This window comes from Cydia splendana, chromosome 4 (assembly GCF_910591565.1).
Source record: "Cydia splendana chromosome 4, ilCydSple1.2, whole genome shotgun sequence".
Taxonomy (NCBI): domain Eukaryota; kingdom Metazoa; phylum Arthropoda; class Insecta; order Lepidoptera; family Tortricidae; genus Cydia; species Cydia splendana.
The window spans coordinates 5,712,364-5,720,556 of NC_085963.1; positions in this window are offsets into that span (position 1 = coordinate 5,712,364).

Below are 8,193 nucleotides of genomic sequence, written 5' to 3' on the forward strand. Positions count from 1 at the left end.
TTCATGGTAAAAGAGGTTACGATATATTTTTTTTATTGTTTATGACGATTGAGTACTTTTGAGTGATTGTCAATGTCACCATTTGCACTGTTTATTGTCGTCAGTACTATTTAATATTGAGAAATTACATACGTACTACACCCAAAAACTAAACAAGGGGAGCCACACGCTTAGAATCGCTTACATAAATCCTGCGACGATTCTTACCGAGTAGCCAGAAGACCTATGAAAACCTACCTTAGGGGCAAAACTTAACATACCTGTCGTCTAACGATTGTTTACCAGTAAGTTCATTGGCCCTGTCACCTGTTAGGGTTAGAACAAAGTAGTTTTTTGCATGGATGTTTAAAAGGCCATAATTTAGAAACGGTTGCCCAATTAACATAGTTTCTATGGAGAAAATATACAGCTAAGGCTAAACTATCTCCCATTTCTGGAAAGGTCCGTCGTCAAATTCCACGCTGTATATTACAACGCGATTTTAAAATCGTGTCGCAAAAATTTAAATTGTAATGCGCGCTTGGCCTAATTACAAGGTGCTGAAGTGTGTGTCACACACAAAGGCAATTATTCAATACAAGCACGTATAATCACTGTAATCAGTCTAACTTCTTTGGAAAGTACTTATGTATTTGACGAGGAAAGCAATGATCCTTTAGGCTGCTTCCATTTTCTCACAGTTAGGAGCGAATTTGTCGTTAACTTTTCTTAATACAATTTTCACTGGCATAATATGTGGAATATTCGGCGTGGGTATTCGTAAAATGTATGCTAACATTAAACTCTCATTTTGTAATATTCATAAGGAATGTTTGGATAAAGGTAGGGACAAACTGAGCCCACGCAACGCAACGTATCCAATGCATTATGAAATCTGGACCCGGAAATTTGTATGCTTAAAAACATACTGTCAACCGGGGTGAATAAGGATGGTTGGAGTGAAGAGGGACAAAACTTTAAATGTGATTTACCTGACAATTTCTTAAAATATACCTACAAAAATTATATCTTTCGGTTGAAAATTATAGTCTATTTTGTATGATACAATTTGTGTAGGTAGTTATTAATGAAATGTCAAGTAAATCACATTTTAAGTTATGACCCTATTCACCCCAGCCATCCATATTCACCCCGGTGGACGGTATTAAAAACATCCCAATTTCCGGGTCCAGATCTCATAATGCTTTGCTTAAGTACGTTGCGTTGCGTGGGCTCAGTTTTTCCCTGCCTATATCCAAACATTCCTCATGAATATTACAAAATTAGACCTTTATAAAAATAAATTGAGACCTTCGTGTCTCGCCTGCATTACTCCGCCGGGGCCGACGAGGTAGTGGAGTACGTCCGCAAGAAGACTGGCTACACGCTGAAGGTGCACCAGCTACAGTCGCGTCACTATGTGCACTTCAGTTCATTTGTGGTGCGCGTGCCGCTTCCGCTGCAGGACACCATCGCAAGCGCGCACTTGATGTGTGTGTGTATGAATATTACAAAGTGTGTGTGTGTGTGTGGTGTTTCAGTGGTTCCGGGGCAACCTGCCGAATCCTACACCAAGTCAGATGACGCAACGGAGCCACGCTGTTATGTCGTCGCCCAAATCTAATGTTCATATAATATGTCCTTGGTTTTTATTGTTTTTTTGTTGGTTTGTTTTTGCTTGGTTTTTGTTCTTATTTTGTAGTTTCACAGTGCCTTGGTTTTTACTGTAATGCTGTGTCACTTATTTGAGTAAATAAAGATTGTCTAACCTCTAGCTCCTATTTAGCGCCCTCCAGCCTCCAGCATTTCTATTTTCCAACAAACCAGTTCCGGTCCAATAAGTCGATTCGTCGGGATAACGTATTCCGGCCTTTCACTCGTTGATTTCATCGAATCATGGGTAATTTGAGGGTGTGAAGGGTTCTCGAATAATCTTTCTTCTCGAAAAATACGCAATGTAAATATATGAAATATTGCTGAAGGTGACGCCGAAATCTGCCAAGGCGCTGTTATGTAACAATTCTACATTTATTTCTTTTGATGTTAAGTAGGTACTTATAGCGATCGTTAGGTATCAAATTAAAGCTATATTTTCCAACATGCGCCGGAATGTGATAAGCAATATGTAAAAGTTGATAAGAAAGGAAACCTCTGACGATCTTCAAACATCAAAAGGGTTGACCTGTGAATAAGTTCTACTCATCGCGTTCATATTATTATCGCACACTGCCCGATTCGAATTTTAATATACGTCAGTTAATATATCTAGAAACGAAATAGATTCCATATGTCAGTGTCAAAAGTGACGTTTTTGTTTTGACACTTAGGGCCACCCCACATCTGGCGTCTTTCGGGCGTCGGCGTCGGTCAGCGCTATGGAAAATGACGTCGCTGCGCAGTTGCGTCGACGTTGCGTCGACGTTGCGTCGAGCAGGGCCATAGAGTTGTAGACGCCGACGAGACGCCGACGTTCGAAAGACGCTAGATGTGGGGTGGCCCTTACATGTCTAATCCATTTCGTTTCTAGATCTATTAATTGACGTTCTTAAAGTTCGAATCGGGCCGATAGTCATTAACTCCACCAAAATTAAAGAAGATTTTCTCTGTAATTACTTCTTTATGTGTCCCTAATTATACTTTTTAATACCAAAGTACCTATAAAAGTAAAACATTGCGCTTGCTTAATATTGTTTGTTAGTAAAATAAAAGTAAAATCAAGCAAGATACTTCCTGAAAATACGAAAACCGGTTCGGATCCAATCAAAAAACATCGAGCTCGGAGCCCGGGGTCGCAGAAAACCGCGATGGCGTTGGCGAGATGATCTCAATGCCTTTTAGTGATAGCGGTACAGCCTGAAATTCGGGAATCAGATACAAATGGTGTTAAAGGTATGAAAATCGGCACGATTAATCATTAGGCCATTTGAATCAATTTGACCCGTAGCCCGTAGCACCAAAAAAAACGGAAAGGAGTTATGACGTCATCTTTTTTTTGTATGGAAAATAAATAAAAAATTGTTCAGAAACCTATCGTGTGTGGTATTAAATGAAAGGGCATTTTGAGCCGGTTCTAAAAATATATCACATTATATTTCCGTCACTTGCATTCAATTAAAATAAAAATATTTTTCAATACATACCAAGTTCGGGCTCATCCAGATACGAAACCGTTGAATTATTTTTTGTAAAATATACCTCAAGTAAAACCCAATATCCTCATATCTAACCCCAAGAAATTAATTTTGAAAATATTTAGTATTAATATTTTATTTTTATTTTTTATTATTACAAATTGTAATCTATCAATCTATCTATGAAACGGCCTCCTAGCTAGGCTTTAATACCACACACTATAGACTCATTCCTAGTGCGCAAAACGTTCAAACTGATAAACAAGACCAAGTGCGGGTAGTTCGAAAAACTCGCGCGGCTAGAAGATGTTGATGTCAACTTGAGCCAGTCTTCTCCGAGACCACGGGGACAACGCTGTCCTCGAAACGTCGGAGGTAAATCTTAAAACTTAAATAGGCGATTAAGTCCCGTTGTGTAGTTTGATAATGTTTAAGAATCGTGAAAGTTTAAATCAGTGCCACACACTATATGTTTCTGATCATTATTTTTAATTTTCCATAAAAAACAGATGACGTCATACTCCTTTCCGTTTGTTTTTTTTTTGGTGCTACAGGTCAAATTGATTCAAATGGCCTAAAGATTAATCGTGCCGATTTTCATACATTTAACACCATTTGCAGCTGATTGCCGAATTTCAGGCTGTACCGCTATCACTATTGGCGAGATGATCTCGATGCCTTTGATAGGAATGGCGGGTTAAGACCGGGATATGTGGAAAGGTAGGAGGGAAGCCTATGCCTAGCAGTGGGCTCTAGGCTCATATAGATAAATATAAAACATAATAAAAACCCCTGTGTAAGTATGTAGTATATCATCTAAGCGTACAAGCGTACGGACCGTAATATGGGAGTCGCGGTAGATATTATGGCAGTCATTTTCTTTCTGAGCTCTTTAAAGTAATACGAGTAATTTGGTCCGGGTTATTGGTACAAGGTACTAACTGTTGTATTAATAGGGAATATTAGGTAAAGCTCTGCGTAGGTGGCACCTTTGTGGCACATACAGTAAACAAACCACATTGACACATGGCCTACCGCGAAACAAGAAAATCGAAATTTCGTTATCTAATCTCTCTATCACTCTTGCATATTCGAGCGATAAAGAGGCAGATAACTAGGTTTAGATTTTCGCGTTTACCGGTAGGCCCTTGTTAACAAACCGCCTTGATGCATTAATGTCATATTTTATTGTCTGTGAAAACTTGTCAAAAACAGTTTAAGGCACAGTATGTATAAGATAGTCTATGAATTTACTGAGTCGGTAGTGCTGCACTCTGGCGGCAGAACATTGCAGTAACATCCCCTATTATTATTTTAAATGGATAAGTATAGGACAAGGTCTAGGAGCTATCAGCAATGTTATACGGAATTTCTTAATAAAAATAGGCTGTGACAGACGGATAGACAGATAGACGCACAAGTGATCCTGTAAGGGTTCCGTTTTTTCCTTTTGAGGTACGAAACCCTAAAAAACTAAGTCAAGCGAAAGCCAAAGACTAAGTAGAAATAATGTACTTAATCCACTCCAAATAGGAAATATTACGCGAAACTCTGCGTAGGGGGCGCCACTACCACAATCAGTCACAATCTAAGGGTCTACCGCAAACGAGAGAGTCGAAACTTTGTTATCTAACCTCTCTATTACTCTAGATTGCATATTCGAGCAATAAAGAGGCAGATAGCTGACTTTCGATTTTCGCGTTTCCCGGGAGGCCCATTGTAAACAAACCGCCTTGATGTATCGGTTATGTAGCTTAATTTTTAAAATCAAAATTATCCTAAGTACGTAATTCCTAAAGACAGAACATCGAAAATCAAATTGTCTAATGTACGAAATTCCTAAATATGCACGTGCTAATACACTTTCAATCGAACGATCTCATTTTCGAGGCTACGTACCGGGAAACCCATGTTATCGGGACGGGACGTAGCGCTACGACCGTAGCTCTACGGTGAATGTGTTAAGTAATCCCCCCTAACGACCCGCTGTATCTTATGACTTGAGTTCATTTAACTTGTGCAAAATTCTTATCATCAAACCACGACTCGGTGATTTCCATGGAAGGAATAAAAAATAACAGGGGAAATCCTCAGAGCCGCAAAATAATTACAAACGATATTCTAAATTGCTGGACGAGGGAAAAGACGCTTTAAATATATTGTTGAAATTTTTCACTAGCACTTTTTAAGGGACCCACTGATTAACAGTCCGCCGGACGGTATCGGCCTGTCAGTTAGAACAAAATTTTGACAGTTCCGAACAACTGACAGGCCGATACCGTCCGGCGGACTGTTAATCAGTGGGCCCCTTTAGGGATCTGTAGGCTCATAGGCTAGGTGGCTCGTACTCGTTTGATATTACCAATAAAATGGTAGCATGTACTTAGAAACAATAAAGGTATTTATTAGGTTAAATATATCTAAATATTAATGTATTATTAGAGACATACATGATGATGACGCTCTGATAGATTTCGGCCATAGCGTTTGTACATATTATGTATGTCTCTGTACATTGACTTTTATGGCTCCTCTACACGATGCGCCAACGTCGGCCAATCCAAGGGACGCATTTATGCGTTAGAGGGAGCAAGTGATATTGCTATCTCATTCTACCGCATAGCTGCGTCCCTTGGATTGGCCGACGTTGGCGCATCGTGTAGAGGAGCCATTAGAAGCGCTGAAGTACAATTTTTTGTAAGAACTATTTATTCCATCCTACCTATAAAAGAGAAAGCTGTTATTTGGCGTAAGTACCTAAGTAATATACTAATATACGACACTTCCCGCTTGGTTTATTTTTGCAAATTAATGAATTAAAGCCATTAAATTTAATCAGATTATATCGCTTATAATGAAATTTTAATACATAAGTATAATTTTATTAACATGATGACAGATAGATTGGTCGATTGCCAGTATAGTACAAATGTAGTGCATATGGTTTTCCATCGTATTTTCTCGGAAACGTTCGTATTTGTCATGCTACTTCAGTCAACCTCAGTACTTTTTGTACCGAGATTGACTGAAATAGCATAACACGTTCGTACGTTTTCGTGAATAGGTACGGTACTTCTCGCTCGACTTAAGTTTTACAAAACGTAATTTAATCGGATTATATTTCTTATAATGAAATTTAAATACAATTAAGATGATGACAGATAGATTGGTCCATTGCCGGTACTGGCCGCATAGCCAAGACGCCAATCGCTTACGCTTCGTAGCGATTGAAACGCCACTGTCACTGTCACACTAATATGGAAGAGTGATAGAGAGACATAATGCGTTTCGTTGTCGAAGCGATAGCGATTGTAACCTTGGCTAGGCCGGCTGTTCTGTCATTTATCGCTCAAACGGATCATCGCAAATCCATCGCAGAACAGTTGTAACTCTGCAGTAGACCAAATTGTTCTAATGTCGTGTTATTTACAGTATTTTTTTAATTAATTTCTTAATTTTATTTAGTTTCGGAACCCACAAGTGTCCAAAAGTTTGCGCTTTTTATCTATTACCGTATATTTTTTTGCGAGAACCTGTCCGAGCTATGCTTATAAATCTTTGTATGACAAAGGTTTCCGTTTTTCGTCGTAATGCGACGAAGAGGATTGTCGGAGTGCAATTTGGGGCCAACGTCATGAAACTGCGGTTATATTCCGCCATCTGTCAACATCGTTCTGCGGAGCAGCGATATTACTGTTCATCAAGGATGCCCCAAATATTCGTCATCTTTTGTTAGGTATTAACCAATCTGTCCAAGCAAAAGATTGAATTTTGAAGAGCGGTTATTGACTATTTATTCGTTAGCCTAGTAGCCATGTATAAACCCGACTATGTCAGAAGGATGGTAATGTTTTTCGAGCGTATGCATAATATTGCATATGTCCCTTTCTTTGGCACTTTCGCGTACTTAAATGTACTTAGAAGAGTTAATCTATTTTGCTTTCTTTTTCATTTGTAGTAAGTAAAACGTCGAACTCGTCATATCCACATCTGTATAGGCATAGACACAAGGGGCCTTTATTTAATTGAAATATATGTACATACCAAATTTCAGGACTGTTCCAGAAATTTCGAGGTTTGTCTAATTACAATTGTACCTATATGTACCTACTATATATATAACAAAAAAATTTAGAGCGAGCGGAACGATCAAAAAGACGTTTTCTTATGGACTGAATTTAGAAAATTATTCCCTTTCGTTGAAATATAATCTATTCTGGTAAAATAATTAGTCAGTAGAAAAGGCACGAAATTCCTAATGGGAAATTGACTTTCGTGCCTGCATTTTAAATTTGTCTACAAAATTGGTCTGCAAAACCAAACCGCATTATTTTGGAATGGTAATATTTTAGTCAGTAGCAACCCTAGCAACTTCGGTCACCCGTTTACGGCGCGGTTATTGTCGGCCGATTGTAAAGGTGTCGCGTGTCACCGCTACAATACTCGGTATGTCTCACAAACAACTGGTAACGACCCTTTTATACATCCGTCACGTCGACTGACATACATCGGCATTTACTACTATATTAAGGTGACATTCGGATAACAACTACAGCAGCATTGCTATTGTTATATATGGCGTTTGAAGAGACGCGGGCGGTGTCACTGTCAATCTCACTCTTATGGGGCCCACTGATTAACAGTCCGCCGGCCGGTATCGGCCTGTCAGTTGTTCGGAACTGTCAAAATTTTGTTCTAACTGACAGGCCGATACCGTCCGGCGGACTGTTAATCAGTGGGCCCCTTTAGAATGTTATTGCTGCAGTATTGCAGCACAGCGATGTGAAACTGGAAATTGACAGTGGCTTCACCCGCGATAACGCTGCAGCTGTTGATTATATCTCTATTTCATCTATTCAGAGTAATTCTGTGAAAATACGCCATAACTAATATACATAATATTCAATAGCGCAACACAACCAACCATTGTTTGTCGGTGTGTGTAAGTAAAAACAACGTAATCCTAAGAAATGTGCAGTCGCCATCAGATATATCAGAGCAGCCAAGGTGCTCACAAATATGTGAACACGTCTCTACCTATTGTCAAGGCGTTAGAGTGTCTGTTTAGATACTTTTTAGCACC